The sequence below is a fragment of the Phragmites australis genome, chromosome 16, assembly GCF_958298935.1.
Source record: "Phragmites australis chromosome 16, lpPhrAust1.1, whole genome shotgun sequence".
Classification (NCBI taxonomy): Eukaryota; Viridiplantae; Streptophyta; class Magnoliopsida; order Poales; family Poaceae; genus Phragmites; species Phragmites australis.
In genome coordinates, this window is record NC_084936.1 from 10,625,013 (window position 1) to 10,642,108 (window position 17,096).

Here is a 17,096-nt window from a genome sequence, read left to right on the forward strand (position 1 = left end):
ATCGGATGGTTCTCTGCAATGTTTCCCACAGGAACTCTTTCGTCTCATCCGGCAGCAACTGCCAATCAGTTATAGTGATTGGGACATACTCCTTGACAAGAAATCCACAACTGTTGCGGAATTTGGCGCAAGCCTCACGAGGTGCAACAGGCTCCCCTTCAACACCGACCTATGTTATTGTGTAAATGCCGGATGGCAACTTGTTTCTGCTACACTCGCCCCTTCTTTGTTTCAGCGTAGGCCCAGAGGGACTCAAAGTTTCAGGCACAGAGGTAGCGGTGGGTTGTGGCGCAGAATGTTGTGGTGCAGATGATCTACGTAAAGATCTTTGAACTCTCACCCTCTAGAGAAAACAAAGGAGAGTTGAAATAAACAAAAGATATTCCTCCATTTAAGAAGTATAAAATGCATTGACTTAACTAAATACCTCTTCGGCGGATCATAATCGTTGTCACTTTCCTGACGTCGGATCTCCCGATCGCACGGAATAGGGCTCGGGCTGTGATATGAGCCCGATCTTTCACCGCTGTTGGAGGATGGCTGGTGTGGGTTTGGGCTCCTTTCCATCCTCCTGCTTGCATCTGCCTCATCTTGTACCGGGGCGTCCTCTATTGGGAGTGGCCTCTGTGCCGGGGCGTCCTCTATTGGGAGCAACCTACTTGCTTCTGGTTTCTTAGGCTCTATGATACTTACTCGAAAACTGGATTATTCTTACATAGAAATATGCAATAATATTATTTTAGAGGAAACAAAAGGAATCAATGTATGTGTAAAGGAACAAGTTATGAACACACCAGAATAAGAATCATCAATTTTATAGTTAAATTGCTCAAGTTCAAGGATTCAATTCAATGCTCATGTGATTTATTGCCTTGGGTACTTAGACCTTGGATGGTTTTTGGTAATCAGATTATATGGAATTTCTTCCCCCTGATTCTAAACGTCTCAAGGTATAGCATATAATTTCTTCTATTAGTTCTTCACTGATCATAAGGACAATCGTAAACTAATTCACAGTATCTAACTCAAAACATGTCCTTTTACAGAACTAAAACAAAAGGTCAAAATACCTATGTACAATGCAGCATGTTTCGATAACTCAAAATAGTTATGCACACCTATGTACAATGCAGCATGTTTCTGGGATGTGTACACATCGGAGTACTTTTACTCTGAAGAGGTGATTCAAGTCTATACACCAGATGGTCCGGTGTTCGAGGATTATGCACATGAAAGTTCTGTTTGAATTTGTTTTATCCATTGTCCTGATTCTATAAGATCATTTTTTATTTTGATTGCACATGAAAGTGCACTCATATTGACTCCACATTGTGAATTGTTTTGCAATGACAAAAAGATGCCCATGACCCTAAAAGATGTTGAAGAAGCAATTTAAGTGGGTAAAAGAACTAGTTACCGATGTGCCTATTATCCCATAAATTTCTAGATCTTATGGTATGATGCTTATAGTAGCTTTTCTTTGGATTGTTCTTTGTGTTGAAAGTGAGGCCCAATCTCCCTAATGAAATTATGAGCTGAATACATTAGTCACCATAATTTCCAAAAGAATGAATTATTGTAGCAAGTACTTGAATGATACTTGCTATAGATGGATGCAGGAAGTCAATATCATACCAATTTGCTAAATCAAGTTGGAAGTTTAATTATGAACCTTGGATGTCATGGCTGAGACTGTAAACATGACATAACATATCATTCAGTTTTGTTATCTACAGGTTGATGTAGGTGCTAGCATAGCTTATCATTCAGTTTTGTCTAATTAGGCTGTCCATATGCATACTCAATGCTATGATTTTTCTTAGCATTTATCAAATTTCAGACATACACCAGTATTCAACATACTAATAAGCCCAAAATTACTTTAAATCTCTTCAAAAGAACCTATGTAGTTTACATCAAATCATGTTTTCAGCGTTCAAGATGTAGAATTAACCTAATTATGCAGATAGCCATAATTTGATTGTATAGAATTGGGAGTCCGTACTAGGAGTTCAGACTTTCAAACAGTTTATTGGTATCCAGCACTATAACTGATGTTGTTTATATGCACCCTATATACTTTCATGGAGAGAGTCAAAGAAGCCTTTACATAGAAGCTGTTGTGATTTAATTTTGGAAATGAAACTTGTGATTAGAAAATATTTCCATACGGATTTTTATAACATAATTTCTTTCGGAGGTCAAGTTTCACAAAATTCAATGGTTTTACAGGAGCTACACTTCATATCTTTGGATTACCTTTTTTTCAAATTTATGGTGACGTAAGAATCTGATAGAAATGAGACCTCTCTAAAAATATACCCACTCATTTTAGTTTGGTTTTGTTTCAGATGTGCAGTACGTCGGGGTGGCCGCACCTCATCGGGGGCAGCGGTGTCGTGGGGTGGCCCTCCTCGTCGGGGGCGGCAGACGGAGGGAGAGCGCGAGCGGCGGCGGAAAGGGAGAGCGCGGGCGGCAATGGTTCACTCGGACAGCCTGACGGCGCGGTCGAAACTTCGTCAAAGCGCTAGGGTTTTCGGGGCCGCGTGCGCTTATATAGAAACCATTTCCACAGGCGGTTAACGTAAGAAAACGCATGTGGAAATTATTTTCCAAAGGCGGTTGACCTAATAAACCGCCGGTGGAAATGATTTTCCACAGGTGGTTTCTTACATTAACCGCCACAGGCGGTTTCTTAGGTCAACCGCCTGTGAAATAATTTTTTTCCTTGTTTGGGAAATATTCTTCTATTACATATCAAAGCATCTTAAATTAAAGCATATAATTGCCCTAAATGTAAATTAAAGTATATTATTACTCTATGCCCTTGATATAAATTAAAGCATAATCTCTCTTACATCATGCATACAAGTCCTCGATACAAATTAAAGCTTATCCTAATTTTATACAAATTTTAGGTTCTTTCACATTGGAAAATAATTTGCATAACATGGCACTATTTGCCTTGAACTATTTTGCCTACAACATCAAGGCATATGTCGGGCATCACAGATTACCGAGGGTTGCTTCTACATGTTTGATCTTTTCTGGATCTCCGAAAGGTGGCACGTCATGGAACTGATTGTATTCTTCCTCATCCTCCACATTCTCAACTCCGATAATTCCTTGTTTCCCGGCAACAACTACGTGCTTCTTTTTCATTCGCGGGGTCAATTATATAGAAAACCTGTGCGACGTGATCAGCGAGTACCTACGAGTCATCTTTGTGCCCTATAAGGCTGAGGTCGATAGTTGTGAACCTGTAGTTATCCACCACCATGCCATTTGGGTGTCTGACCCATTTGCACCAAAAGACGGGGATCTGCAGATTCACTCCATAGTCGAGGTCCCATATTTCATCTATGAATCCATAGTTGGTGACCTTTTCCCCTGTTCCCATATTTCATCTATGAACCCACGGGTCCTTTGCTTTGGTATAAAACGTGTACCCATTAATGTCATACGCTTGCCATGACGTAACTAAACTTGATGGGCCACAAGCCAACATTTTCACATTTTTTTATCTACGGATTCACCATTCGGAAAGTTTTGGTTCTTGAACCATGTGGTGAAGCGACGCTTGTGATCTTTCAAGATCCAATCATATGAGCGACCTTGATTTTTTGTGTGGAGCTCATCCAGGTGTTGCTCGATGTACGGCGCGCAATAACTGAAGCTGCTGCAAGATGGTGAAATGTGCTTCTCCCACTGCTTTGTAATCATGATTGATGAATCTTTTCTTTCCTTTGGTCCCTCTCCCAGACAACCTCCCCTCATGTTGAGATACAGGTACACCAATCGGATTAGAATCTTTTATGTAATCGATGCAACACTCAATGACTTTCTCGGTACTATAGCCCTCGATCATGGAACCCTTTGGGTGAGCACGATTCCATACATAGCCCTTGAGAATGCCCATGTACCGCTCAAACGCATACATCTGATGCAAGAATACAGGGCCCAACGCAATTATCTCATTCACAATGTGAACCAAGAGGTGTACCATGATATCGAAAAAGGATGGAGGGAAGCACATCTCAAGTAACTATGTAGAGCACCTAGTTTTTTAGCATCGATCACCTTCTGAGCAATTACGTTGAAGAAGTGACACAACCGTGTGATGATCACCTTTATGTATCTTGGCTTGATACCCCTGATAGCAATAGGGAGCATTTGCGTCATCATCACATGACAATCGTGAGACTTTATGCCGATTAGCCTCAAATCTTTCATCGAGACTAGGTTCTTAATGTTGGATGAGTAGCCAGTCGAGACTCTCACCCCACGCAAGCACTTGCACAATACCTTTTTCTCCTCAGGTGTCAGAGAGTAGCTAGCCGGGGGAAGATAATGTTTTCTATTTGGTCTGTTCTCAGGGTGTAACTATGGCCTAATTTCAAAATGCACCAAGTCCTTACATGACTTGATTCCATCCTTTGTCTTACCCGGTATGTCCAGTAAGAGGTCAAGGATGCTATCACACACATTCTTCTCAACGTGCATGACATATATTCTATGACGAACGTCCAAGTCCTCCCAGTAGGGCAAATACTTAAAGAAAATCGGCATCTTCTTCCATAGTGTGATGGTCAGTGTCTCACTTTTCTTCCTCTTTTTACCCTTCAGCAGCTTCCCAAAAACAACCTTGATGGTACTGACCATTTGAAACACTAGTGCCCCGCTACGAGGTTTCGGGCCAGTATCCTCCTCAACCGTGTTGTCAAAATATTTCTTCATCTTGCGGTATCTGTGAGTTATGAGTAAGAACCGTCAGTGTCGCGTGTACACTACCTTCTGTGAGTACGGAAGGTACACAGACGCGGTTTCATTCAATTACACTGCACATCCTTGCTTGCCTTTAACCTGTCCCGATAGGGAGAAAAGGGTGGGATAATCATTGATGGTAACGAAAATCATGGCTTTCAGCGTGAAGTACTGTCGTCAGAACTCATCCCACACCCGGACCCCCTCGTTCCACAGTTCCGCCATATCTTCCATCAATGGTTCCAGAAACACATCTATATCATTGCTAGGTTGTTTCGGTCCTTGGATAAGAATGGACAATATAAGGTACTTCCGCTTCATGCATAGCTATGGAGGAAGGTTGTAGATGGCCAGGACTTTTGGCCAAGTGCTATGTGAGGTGCTCATGTCACCGAAAGGATTCATTCCGTCGGTACTCAATACGAACCTTACATTCCTTATTTCTTCAGCGAACTCTGGATACATGACATCGAAATTTCTCCATTGGCTAGCATCAGCGGGGTGTCGAAGCTTAGTTCCATCCTTCTTGCGCTTATCAAAATACCAACGCATCAGTTCAGAGTCCCTAGGGTTCGAGTACAAACGCTGCAAGCGGGAGATCACTGGTAGGTACCACATCACCTTTGCAGGACTTCTTCTCTTCTTCTCTGCGTTGGAAGAAGTGTCTTCTTCGTCATGACCAGCATTACTCTTCTTCTTCTTCGCGTTGGCGGAAACATCTTCGTCCTCACAATCATCATTCCTCTTGTACCAACTCCCATTGCACACTGGACATCTATCCAAGGCTTTGTACTCTTTACGGTAGAGGATGCAGTGGTTCGGACACGCGTGTATTTTTTGCACATCCAATGACAATGGGCAGATAAGCTTCTTTGCCTGATTAGTGGTGGTGGGCAAGGAGTTAGTCTTCGGAAGCATGTTTGCCAAGAGACTCAACAAATCCGAGAAGCATGTTCAAGCACTGAATGCAATACCGTAAACTCTTTATCATAGCCCTTCGATTCCTCATACAAAAGTTCCTTCGATGCCTTCTGTAATGCCTCGAAATTATCTAAACCTCTCGTGTCCCTTAAAACATGTAATTCTGCGTGGCGCAACATTTCATCCAGATCAAAATCAATATCATCATCCATCATAACATCAGTGTCGCCTTCGACTACTCCCTCATCATCACCATCCACTTGATCAGCAGCGATGTCCTCGTTTGGTTCGCTTGTATGTTGTTCGCCGTGATTGGACTAACATTTGTAATCCTCAACAAAACCTCTCAAGATCAAGTGTGATTTGATTATGCTTGATTTGTCCTACAATTTCTGGTTTGTGCAGTCGAACATGGACAATATATTTCTTTTGTCTTCTTAGTCATAGCGTTATTCTCGGTGGCTTCAATAAAAGCAGAGAGTCCTTTGATGTATATTTCTCCATGTCTCGGCGCATCGTACATCCATGCTCTGTCCATCTTTAACTTCAACCACAAAATTAGATGCATTAATTAATTAATTAATTTGAAAATCAGAATAAAAAAGATTTTTTTTAAAAAAGAAAAAAATGGGCTTGTTATGATTATAATATGTCTACACAATTGAATCTACATTGGCGCAAATTTATGGCTCAAAATAATGTGAATTTAGATCTAGATCTAGATCTAGATCTAGAGAAAAAATCCCCATTCATGATGAAACCTCCTAGGCTAAAAAAACATCAAATTCTAGCTACATTTTTAAAATATAATGCTAGAATCATGTGAATCTACACAATTAAATCAATATTGGCAACAAATTTGAGCTAATTTGATGATCTAAATGGCAAGAACCATGAGCATCTCTAGATCACATTTAAACCCTAATTTAGCCTAAATCTAAATCTAAACTTCAAAAAAATGCAAGCTAGGGATGAGATACCCATACCTTATTTGGCTCCTCCAAGGAATTCAAAAACAAAACCTTCCCCCCCTATTTTTCAAATCTGCCGCCACTTGAGAGCTCTACTGTTCAGACAACAGTAGAGCCTGTCTGAATCGAGCTCCCGGAGATGATGCACTATTTATGGAGATATTTTCAAAGGCGCTTGACATAAGCAACCGCCTATGAAAACTAATTTTCACACGCAGTTGACATAAGCAACCGCTTATGAAAACTAATTTCCACAGGCGGTTTATTATGCCAACTGCCTGTGAAAATGGACTCCATTTCCACAGGCGGTTCTCATAAGGAAACACCTCTAAAAATGGTGCATTTTCACAGGCGGTTTCTTGTGCCAACCGCTCGTGAAAATGGAGCTATTTCCACAGGCGGTTGGCATAAGAAACTGCCTATGAAAATGCACCATTTTCACAGGCGGTTGCTTATGTCAACCGCCTATGGACATGGAGCTATTTCCACAGGCGGTTGGCATAAGAAACCACCTATGGAAATTAGTTTTCACAGGTGGTCCTCAGTCGCATGGGGCCGTAGCCACTTTCTGAGGTGGTTGGTCCTATGAACCGCCTATATAAATGAAACCTAAGTGTCTCAGAAAATAGCTTTTGTAGTAGTGCTAATAAATCGGATTTACCGGCAATAACCGTCCAGTAAAGTTGGGAGGGAAATTCACCTTGGCAGCCGTCAGGACCTGTAAGGTAAGGGTTTCCCAGGAAACCTTTCGTGCATTTGTAGATGCAACCACCTCCACTCGTTGCGTTGACGCACTATCTGTTGATGCTAACACACTTGTAGTTTCTGTAAACTTATTTACAAGAGCATGAGAAGAGCTAAACAAAATGATATGATGCACGTATATCTAAACAAGTAGCAAATTATTGCCATGTCTAAAGGTGAACAAAGCTTTATCAACTGACCCTATCATATACCCATGTTCTAGCAAGAAGGACTTAAGCCTACCATACCAAGTCTTCAATACCGGCTTAAACCCATACAAAGCTTTCTGAAGTTTGTAAACTCTATGTGGGTATTTGGGGTGCTCAAAACCAGGTGGTTGCCTAACATAGACCTCTTTCTCTATGAAACCATTTAGGAAAGCACTTTTGACATCTATTTGATATAACTTGAAACTTTGGGATGTCGCAAATGACAGGAGGATCCTATTGGCTTCTAGTCTAGATATTGGTGCAAAAGTCTCTCTAAAGTCTATCCCCTCTATTTGAGTGAAACCTTGAGCCACAAGTCTAGCCTTGTTTCTCACTACAAACCCATCCCCCCCTATTTGTTTTTAAAAACCCATTTGATGCCTATGGTGTGAACATTTGAGAGTGGCTCTACAAGGACCCAAACTTGATTTCTCTCAAAGTTTTCTAGTTCTTCGTGTATGGCATTGATCCAATTTGAATCAAAAAGAGCGTGTCCAACATCATGGGGCTCAAAAGAAGCAACGAATGCACAATCAGTAAAATGAGCATGATGAGCAGATTTGGACCTTGTTACCCTCTCACCAAGGTCGCCGATCATTTGTTGAGGAGTATGTATTTGCTGAATGTGATGAGGAGGCTCGTGTTGCGAGACCACCTCCCCCTCAAATGTAGCTGGTGCAGGCTCGAAACCAGCTGAAGAGGAAGTAGAGGCTGTAGGACCTTCTGCCAGTATAGAAGAAGCAGAAAGCATCAAAGAGATAGTTCTTGAACTCGGTGTCATTATCAGTGTGAATTGCTCTCAATGTACCAGGAAGTTCCTTTAACAATCTCAAAGCTAAGCTCCGAAAGTATGAGAACACTTCATCCTTGCTCATAAGAAAGAACACCCTAGAGTAGCGAGAGAAGTCATCAACAATGACAAGTACATACTACTTCCCACCCGTTAAATGAACCTGGGAAGGACCAACAATGTCCATATGGAAAAGTTCTCCCTGTCGTTCAGTCATCACTAGATTGTGGGTGCAAAGTGGCAATCATCTTGTCATGCCAACAAGGAGCACAAACTAGGTTCGTCTCAAACTTGAGCTTGTGTAAATCCTTGGATCAAGCCTAGGGTACTTAAACGAGAAAGCAAATCAAAACTCATATGCACAAGTCTCCTATGCCATATCCAAATCTCAGAAGAGAGTTGAACAATTAAGCATCAAGATGAACCAAAAGACTCAGAAAAATCAGCTCCAAGAACTCTTCCAACTCTAGAAATTCGACAAATCAAAGTGCCCGAAGAATAAAGCTAAGTGTATCCTAGATGCTCCACCAAAGCCACATCCTTAAGAGTGAAATTATCACTCACTCTTACCACACCTTTGGCCTTCACTCTACTTTTTTTGCCATACCCCATTGTGATGTACTCATGTCGCTTTGTCGGGGTGAGGCTAGAGAACCATGATGCATCTTCGGTCACATGCCGTGAACAACCGAAGTCGATGAGCAACTGGTTCTCTAGGCCTCCACTTGCCACCTACATATGAAAATAATAACAGGTGGATGGCTCAGTACTCGGGTTAGACAAAATCCTCTTCGGAATCCAGTACTGAGACATTCGCCCTGAAGCAGTAAAAGCAGGTGCATGCAAATCAATACTGGTGCATTGGCGGCAAGTACCATGATGAGGAAAATGTGGTACGCCAAAGCGCTGCAACTCAAAGTCTCTTACATGTGAACCAAAACCATATGAATCATAGTAACATCCACGCCGGGCAACACCTCTAGAAGAGAACTGAAAAGTGCCAGAAACTCATGGGTGAGAGCAAGAAAAAGGCTTATGTACACCAAAAGAGGGGTGGTACATGTCCCGAGTACTCCACTCCTACTCACGTTGCTCTTCTCTCCTACAACGAAAGCAAAATCCAACAAGGCGACCCTCTCTCTAACAATAGGTGCAATGGTAGCGTCTCTTGGGAACTTGACTACCGGTGACTCTAGGCGCTCTCACAGGGGCTCTCATCTGGGTTGTGGAGCTCTCTTAGGTTGTAGTGTGGCTTTCTTCTTTGTGGATTGTGGTGTGGCTTTCTTCTGTGCGGACTGTCATGTGGCTTTCTTCTTTGTGGATTGTGGAGTGGGTTTCTTGATGGGTTGTGGTGTGGCATTGATTTTGGACTTCTCGGCTTATAGGGTAGTAGGTGAGGTGAAAACAGTCTTGCCAACCCCATTGTAAGCCACCCTCTCAAAACCCAACCCCAAACCTAAACCTGCCTTATCTACGCACATTTTGATCTTAGCCAAGATCAAATCCATTTTGCCATTGCCTTTTGCATTTCTCCATAAGAGAAAGGAGATACTCATTCTTAGCCATGAGATTCTCAACTTGCCCTCTAACCTAGCTGAGCTTGTCTTTCAGGACGATGCAGGTGGAACAGTTTAGCTGCACATTCTTAGAACTCTCAGCACTCTCCAACCTAGACTCTACTCCTTTATGCGCTTTGCTTTCACATCAACATCCTTTAAGAGCAAAATGCAATTTTTGCAAATGCCTAAGAGAGTAGGTCTAGACTCCTCCTCTAGGAGCTTCTTCTCAGCATTCTCAAGTCAACAGGCCACTTGAGCATGCAAGTCTGAAGCTTGGCAAGCTCACTCATGACCACAAGGAAACTATGACACTTCTAATTATTGGCCCTAGACTTAAGCAACTAAATCTCAGAAGATGAACATTCTAGCCTAGACTTGAGCTCCTTAACCTCACGAACAACTTTCTTAAGCAATCTATCCTTGCTAACAAGCGCGTCATTCAATGTATCGATATGAATAGAAAGCTGGTCGTAGGAAGGGGATACCTTAGAATGATCATGTTCGAGATCTCTGTCGTTGTCGTCTGCCATGAAGCAAATGCCTATGAAGTCCTTGTTCTTCCTCTTATGCTTCAAAATCTACTCCTCCTCCTCCTTCTCCTCCAAGCTCTCCTCCTCACTTGAGGAAGTGTCGACGTCGCTGAGGGCCGCCACAAAAGCCATTGAAGCCGCCTTGGCCGTCTTCTTGAAAATCTTGTCGTGGTTCTTAAAGAAGGGCTTCCTGGACTTCTTGTGCTTATCGTTGTCATGGTTATGGTCTTCCCTCTTCTTGAGTTTGGAGCAGTCCGCCTTGAAGTAGGTGGTGTCATCACACTCAAACCAGGCTCGGGAACTACCCCTCTTCCAGTCTCGGCGATTGTTGTTCAAGCGGGTGAACTTCTTCACAATTAGTGCAAGATTCTCATTATCAAGCACATCCACCTACTCCTCTGTGATAGAGACCAAGGAAGACAAAGCAAATCCACTAGTTAAGGGGTTAACACAAGAAACACCAACTCCAAACTAACTTCCACCGTTAGGTCCTGAAACCAATGCCATGTTCTGAGATAGGGGGTTTCCTAAGCATATCCTCGCTACCTTGGCAATCTCGGTGGACATGAGCTTGCTGAAGAGTTCATCACGAGTCAATGTGTCATAACTAGATGACTCTTCAATACTCGAGATCTTCACTTCCCATATGATACGGTCAAAAGCATAGAGAAGCATGATCACCCTCTTATGATCAAAGTAGGCAAAAACCTCAGTGGATCTATGGTTGCTCACAATTCCATCAAATCTAGCAAACATGGCATCCAAAGTCTCTTTGGGGCCCTACATGAACCTATGATATTCTTGGTTGTACGTGATCTGGCGCCAAGCCTTGATCTGGTTAGTGCCCTCATGAAAGACACTAAGAGTAGTCCAAATCTATCGTGCAGTCCAGAGGTACTAGACTCTATCAAACTCATTATGACTCAGGCTTGTGAATAATATATTTTGAGCCTTGTTGTTGGCTTCATATTGTTCAATTTGGACCTGAGTAGAACGAGCAGCAGGGATCTCATAGTTGGAGTCTATAACATCCCATATTGCACTTCCTTAGCTTAGAAGATAAGCCTCCATGCACACCTTCCAATTGGAAAAGTCACAACCTTCAAAGAGCGGAATTTTCCCATGTCTCTCCATTGTCACCTACTGATCATAAAAAGGTTAGAGTCAACAACTGATCAAACCAGCTCTGATACCAATTGTAGGACCGAGATAAGCGATAGGACCCTCTGCCAATGTAGAAGAAGCAGGAGCCAACTTAGGAGGAGGTATAATGGTAGAAGTAGTGGATCATCCTCATCATCATTGAGAGCTGGAAGGTCACTATCTACAAAGATGATTTTGCTTATCTCTTGATCACTTGCACACTCAAGAACGGGCTAGCACAAGGGGTTGATTCATCAAAATTAATATCACGTGATTCCACGATGGTGTTAGTGTCAAGATTTAGAACCCTGTAAGAATGACCATGAAAAGAGTACCCTAAGAAAATCCCATTGCAAGAGCACGACTCGAACTTATCAAGACTGCCACATTTTAGGATGAAGCACCGGCAGCCAAAAACCCTCAAGTGAGAAACCTACGGCTTCCTCCCGAAGCACAGCTCATAAGAAATCAAATTAAAGATTGAGCGTAAGAAAATCCGATTTGAGATATAGTAAACGGTGCTAATAGCCTCAACCCAAAACTTTCTAGGAATCCTATGCTCATAGAGTATCATTCTAGCCATCTCCACCAAAGTGCGATTCTTACTTTCAACCACGCCATTCTGCTGAGGAATACGTGGGGCAGAAAATTGATGCTCAATGCCATGTTCAAGACAAAAAGCATCAAAGAGAGAGTTTTTGAACTCGGTGCCATTATCATTGCGAATTGCTATCAACGCACCAAGGAGTTCGTTGAACAATCTCAAAGCTAAACTCCAAAAGTGTGAGAACACTTCATTCTTGCCCACAAGAAAGAACACCAAAGAGTAGCAAGACTAGTCATCAACAATGACAAGTACATACCACTTCCTACCACTGAACAAACCCAAGAAGGACCAATTGTGCCCATATGAAGAAGTTCTCCTGGTTGTTAAGTCATCACCAGATTTATTGGTTGGTGAGAGACAACAACCATCTTGCCATGCCGACAAGGAGCACAAACAAGGCTCTTCTCAAATTTGAGCTTGGGAAATCCTCAGATCAAGCCTAGGGCACTCAAACGAGAAATCAAATCAAAACTCATGTGCCCTAGTCTCCTATGCCACATCCAAAGCTCAGAATAGGGTTGAGAAATTAAGCATCAAAAAGAACCAAAAGACTTAGAAAAATCAGCTCCAAAGCCTCTCCCTAGTCGAGAAATCTGGAAAATCAAAGCGCCTCGGTGGTACTTGTGCAGTAGATCGTGTAGATGTAGAAGGGAATGTTGTTGCTTGTCCCGGTGGTACTTGTGAAGTAGATGTACTCCCAAAATTGTTCCGTAATTTCTGCACCTGTTGTCGACCCTGCAGTTCTTTTTTTGCCAAGATAGCAAAATGGAACAACCTATTGGTAGTATTGTAATCTTTATAATCAACAAGGTACTGAATTTCACGTCTCAACTCGGAGTAAAAACGAATCATGGTATCCTCATCATCCTCTTGTATACTACAACAAAGCATAACAATTTGAAGCTCTTCATAGTAATCATGCACATATTTAGAACCTTGATTTAAGCGCTGCAATTTTTTTTTTTCAATTCACGTGTATAATCAGGAGGAATAAATCTATTGCGCATGGCACACTTTAGTCTAGGCCATGATTCATGTTCTAAGCCACTAGAAACTAAACCATTCCACCAAATAATAGCATAATTCGTGAACTCACAAGTGTCTAGTCTAACTCTATGCATTTCAGGAACCATATGAGAGCTATACTTTTGATCAACTGTCATTTCCAATTCAAATAAGCATCAGCATCATATGCACCATCAAAAGGAGGCATTGAAAACTTAATCTTAGAATAAGGATCATAGCGATTGTCGCGATTAACATTATTACCTCTGTTACCTTGACGACGTTGTTGTTGGTCACGACGTAATTGTTCAGCACGAGGACGTTGCTCAGCACGCGCATCTTGCCCAGCAAAAACCTCATCATCTTCTTGGTCACCATCTACGTCACCATTATTATTATCATCATCAAGTGAATGTTCATCGTCCTGTGGTGGCTGTTGCAACTCAAGGTCGTTGACTCACGTGACAAGGTTAGCAATGCTTGTTCTAATGTCTGTCAATAGTCTAGTATGATCCTGCAAGACTTTGTTGAGTTCTTCCTTGGATACACAATCCTTAAAATCCGACGGAGAGCCATCACCTGACATGGTTAGTAGGAAACAAAGGACAACACAATATTATCCCTATCAACTACTAGGTGGTGGAAGGTGGAATCACACACACTCAAGCGTCTTACCACGCTCTTACAAATATTCTTACCAACGCAGCAAGTAGGAACAACCGGTGACAAGTCTGGAAGCGTGGGATGATTGCAAGAGTGAACCTGTTCGGATCAAAGGAGGTGGAGCTTGAAAAGGCACAATATGGTAGCAAGGATTAGCAATAACTGTAATCAGATTAGCAAAGCTAAATAAGTGTCCAAAGTATGAATCACAATTGCTGGTCTATCACGTGTCCCTAGTCCTAGCACAATAGCTGAAACAAAGCTAAACAGAATGATCAGAGAAAGACACAGCAAACAACACAATTATCTGGGTGTTCTATATGTGCTCATCTTTTGTCTTTTAGCACTAGTAGGAATCACGAATTTTTTTTTTGTATTTTTCTGATATTTTTTTTCTGAACTAGGAGCACACAAGAAACAACCACAAAAATTTTCAGTGCAAACGAATGCAAGATGTGGCCTATAGAAAATCAAGCACGTTCTCTGAAAAGCGTGCGAAAACTTCGCGGCTCGAATACTCAATCTTCCAAGCCGAATTTGGGAAAAAAATTTCAGAAAAACCCAGCAAAGCAGGGAAGCAACGGATGTAACTTTTTCTATAGATGTCCGTGAAAATTTTTTTTGCCTGATTCTGAGTCCGTATGAGAAAGTTATGGCCGTTTTACTGAACCCCTGTCGAGTTAGGGTTTTTTTCAAAGCACCTCTTGCAGAAATTGTTCTCATTAAGGTATGGCAAGCAATAGGATCGCGAGATGAACAAGGAGGGCAGCGGTGGCAGGGCAATTGATACAAGGCGGCTTGCGACCTATCTAGGGTTGGCGTGGCGGAAAGTAACACAAGGCGGCTCACGGTGGCAAATCGAGTAATGTGGTGGCTCGACTTGTTGGTGGGGATGGTGGCGTGATCAAAACAGCACGGAGCGTTGACTAAAGACCAAGAACACGACTCTAAACCAGCAACAAGACTCGACCATGGACACAAACTCAACAACGCGCAACTGAAAACAAAAATTGCAAAGGCACAAAGGGTTCTAGGGCAGCGGAAATTGACGGAATTTTTTTGGCTTTTGCCGGACTCTAGGTAATGAAAAACAGACTAATCTAAAGGGGAAAACGAAATTACCTAATGGGCAACCTGAAAATCTAATACCAGTTGATGGGATTGTTGGCCTGATCTTCCGATAGGTAGCGATAAGTCCGTAGGTGGAGAACTCGACGTTGATGATCCAAAGGCTTTGACCCGAACAAATCGTCTCCCTTGCAATCACTACACCACAGCTCCGTTGGTTATCAACCGTGTCGCGCGGTTGACCTCGCCAAGAAGGCTCAATCCCTGCAAACGTACCAAGAACACAAGCAAGAACGTAGAAGATGTAATCTGAAATATTGCGAATAGAATTCAACCAGTCAAAGTTGGGATTCCACAAACACTTGCGGCGGCCTAGTCGGTCTGGAACAAGAGCGAAAATCTCACAGTCTGTGTGTAGATCAATATCTAAGCAAAACCCAACCCTAATTGGGGTGGTGGCTACTGTATATAAAAGACTAGGGTCGGCCAAGGACCCCTGGACGCGTCCCTAATGGACTCCAACACGTTACATGGCCCAACGACTCAAAAGATGGTGGCGCAGCACCCTGATAGATTCTAGACGTCCACTTGTTTCGACGATTTCTGTTGACTCAGAAAGAATTTGGACACAGGACCAGTCCCGTTGGAAAGCCTATCTCCTTAGCTTTCCAACCATGTGTAGAACGTAAAAAACGGAGTCTGTATGCGTCCTGGCCGACGATTTTAGTGCAATCTAGTCCTGGACTCCGAAACGGACTCGAACTTGATTGGATCTCCACCTTGGCTTGGGCGCCCTTGCTGTTCTTCTCCCGTGTTCCTAAGTAACAATACATCATAATTATTTAGTAGCATCCCATCCTTATCATAATATAAAGGAACACTAAGAATGAGCTCACCTCATGATTTAGTTGACGTGCACGAGCTCGTATCAATGGACCTATTGTTGGAGGAATACTCAGTGTGTGTGTATCCGAAAGACTGATGTCCTCATCACCCAACCCCAAAGCTGAACCCTCCTTATCTGCGCACATTTTGGTCTTGGCCAAAATCGAGTTCATCTTGTACTTGCCTTCTGAGCATTTCTCCACAAGAGAAAGGAGATACTTATTCTCTGCCATGAGCTTTTCCACTTGCTCTCTAAACCAGCTAAGCTTGTCCTTGAAGATAATGCAGGTAGAATAGTTCGACTGCACATCCTCAAATACTCTCCAATCTAGAGACTAGCACTTTTATGTGCTTGACTTTCATTTCAACATCCTTTGTGAATAAAGGGCAATTTTTGCAAGCGCCTAAGAGAGTAGGTCTAGTCTCCTCCTTAAGGAGCTTCTTCTCAGCAGTCTCAAGACGACTGGCAACTTGAGCATGCAAAGTCTGAAGCTCGGCAAGATCACTCATGAAGACTAAGCAATTATCGTATTGCTTATCTTTGGCCCTAGACTTAAACAAGACAAACTCAGTTGTCACACACTCATACCTAGACTTGACATTCAACTCACGATCAGCTTTCTTAAGCAACCTACCCTGGCTAACTAGAGCATCATTCAAGGTATCAACCTGAATAGAGAGCTGGTCATAGATAGGTGATACCTTAGAGGTGTCAAGCTCAGGATCATTGTCATTGTCGTCTGCCATGAAGCAGAGGCTAGTGAAGTCCTTGTTCTTCCTCTTGCTCTTCATGGATTGCTCTTCCTCCTTTGAGTGTTGCCACAAAAACTCGTGATGCCACCTTGGTTGCCTTGTTGCTCATCTTGTCGCGGTTCTTGAAGAAAGGGCTTCTTGTTCTTCTTGTGCTTGTCGTGGTCATGGCCGCGATCTTCCTTCTTGAGATTTCAGCAATCCACCTTGAAATGAGTGGTATAACCACACTCATAACAAGCCCAAAAGACACCTCTCCTCGGTCTCTTCTGTTGTTGTAGAAGCGGGTGAACTTCTTCATGATCAAAGCAAGATCCTCATCATCAAGTGTATCCACCTGTTCCTCTGTGATAGAAATCAAGAAAGACAAAGCAAAGCCACTGGGTGAAATGTTAGCAAAAGAGAAGCCAACTCCAGTAGGATTACCACCACTAGGTGATGTGCATTTGCTCGATCTTCCGAAAGGTAATATGATAAGTCGATTGGT